General features: G+C 36.3%; 1 pseudogene; it reads left to right on the top strand.

Moving 5' to 3' along the window:
* LOC102836282 overlaps positions 1–636 on the top strand; it is a 113,682-nt pseudogene extending 113,046 nt beyond the window's left edge.
* The last annotated feature ends 1,906 nt before the right edge of the window (positions 637–2,542 follow it).

Here is a 2,542-nt window from a genome sequence, read left to right as displayed (position 1 = left end):
GTCTGGTAAACAGAGATTATGGAGTTCTTCCTAAACTGGTGCTTGGCAAGAAAAAGGTCATGAACATGTTCAGTCGCGAAAACTGTGAAGCTCAATGGCGAAAAGCCAAATGAATTTGAGTCTGGTATTTCTCAGGCTCTTCTTGGGCTAGAGATGAACTCAAACAGTTAAGAGAGCTACACACAACTGCAGCTAAGGAAATTGAAATTGGTGGTAGTTGGGAAGCCATTATAATCTTTGTTCCTGTTCCTCAACTGAAGTCTGTCCAGAAAATCCAAGTCTGACTAGTATGTGAACTGGAGAAAAAGTTCAGTGGAAAGAACATGGGTTTTATTGCTCAGAGGAAAATTCTGCCTAAACCATCTCAAAAAAAGATGTACAAAAAATAAGCAAAAGTGTCACAGGAGCCGCACTCTGACTGCTGTGCATGATGCAATCTTTGAAGAGTTGGTCTTTCCAAGTGAAACTGTCGGCAAGAGAATCTGTGTAAAGTTGGTTGACAGCCATTTTATAAAGGTTCACTTGAACAAAGCACAGCAGAACAACGTAGAACACAAGGTTGAAATGTTTTCTCATGTGTATAAGAAGTTCACAGGCAAGGATGTTAATTTTGAATTCCCAGAGTTTCAGTTGTAAGCAAAAATGATTAAATGAGATACTATTTGCAATAAAAAAAGAGAAAGAGATGGGGATAAGATTCTTATGATTCAAGAGTGAATAACTGTTATCATGACTGAATGAGACTGTCACAATTGTAAAGGTAGAAGTTTTATAACAAAAATGGGGGAGTATGTTAACCTTACAGTCCAGAAACAGAGGACCCTAGGACTATTAAGGGAGAAAAGCACAAGCAGAAAGAGGGACCTTATTCAGAGGAGCATCGATACCAGAGATGAAGGCAAAGATGGGGACATGGAGAGAGGAAGCAGCTGAGGACTCTAGATTCATGGGAAGAGAGGGAAAAGGGGCTGGTGGCCAGGAGGCAGACTTGCAGGTGATGTAAATTATTATATATGCTTGCGTGTTAAAAAAAAAAAAAAAAAGAGCTAAAATGAATAGAGAGAAATACTGTTAACTGATAGTACGCGGAGGGCATTATAATCATTGTAATGAAACAAAGTATATGATTTGTTGAATATAAAACTGATGATCTGCCCTGTAAACTTTCACACACAAAAAACTTTTAAAAGAAAGAACAATAGTCCAAAGATATTTGGTTTGATTGGGGTTTTTAACATATTGCAGTCTTAATTTTTGCCTTTGCCTGTATTGTTCTGTGCTGCCCTGCCCTGGCCTGGCTCTATTTTGCTTTGCTGTGCTTTGTATATATTTTTCTTTGTGGCACATGTATTAATCCAGTAATAGAATAATGAACTAAATATTTATGGGAAGACAAAATGAAAGCAGATTTAGCTATTGTATATACAACCTGTGACTAAGAGATGAGAGGAAAGATATCTACTTCTAGGCATTCAAGACATAATTTTTTTTTAAATACCAAATGACAAACCATTTTGTCAGCCCTCTAGTGAGAGCTCCTTCAAACACTCTGCCAATTCTATCATTTAGAGCTCCAAAGTAGTCAATTCGACAGCAGAACCCATCGAACAAATAAAGACTAAGTGATTGTCAAAATGTGACCATACAATATAGCAGAAAGCATATGCTTCAACAGGAAGGTTATACATGTTGTAGGAGATTACATCTAACATGTAAAAACACTTATTCCAAACAGATTGTATAAACAATAAAAGTAGACTTTACCTATACCCAGAAGATGCAAAAATATGAAAGTGTGAATATGCAGTTTCAAAATTCTAGGTCAATTGTAAATATATACTTAAACCCATCATAAAAATCTATTTAATTGAGTTCTCAGGACTAACTCCACTGGACCTTGTTTCACTGTTGTAAAGCACACTAGGAATCTATACTAGCAAATTTTGATTCTTATTAGGTACGTTGGGTTTCCCACTATCTAAGGCTATATACTAAGCAAGTAGAATAATAACAATAATAGTAAATGCTTTGTTGTTGGTGTTAAGTGTCATTGAGTTATTCTGACCCATAGCAACCCTGTATAGGGTTTCTGAGGAGAAGCTTGTGAGCTTGAACCACCAATCTTGCAGTTCAAATGACTTTGCAGTCTGGCACATTAACCTACAGTGCCATATGAGGACTTAGGTATTATAAACTCTGTGTCAGGCACTGATCTATATTCTGAGTATATATTAGCTCAGTTCTTACAACAACTATATGTAATACATACCATTCTTATACATTAAAGAATTGAGCCAAGAAATATTGAGTGATTTGTCCAAGTAACATAAATAGCAATAACCATCTGACTCTAGAGTCTGTACTTTTAGTTATAAATTTTAGCTAAAATGTAACAGGCACTTTGTTGTGCACTTTACATGTAGTACACAAGTTAATATCCGTATCCTTAGGAATGATCATTATCTCTATTTCACTTGTGAAGCACTGGTGGCACTGTAGGATACACACTGGACTGCTAACCACAAAGTCAGGAGTTTAAACT

Source organism: Chrysochloris asiatica, unplaced genomic scaffold (genome assembly GCF_000296735.1).
Source record: "Chrysochloris asiatica unplaced genomic scaffold, ChrAsi1.0 scaffold00030, whole genome shotgun sequence".
Lineage (NCBI taxonomy): Eukaryota > Metazoa > Chordata > Mammalia > Afrosoricida > Chrysochloridae > Chrysochloris > Chrysochloris asiatica.
The sequence above is the reverse complement of the archived record's forward strand: the minus strand, read 5'-3'. Positions and strand labels throughout refer to the sequence as shown.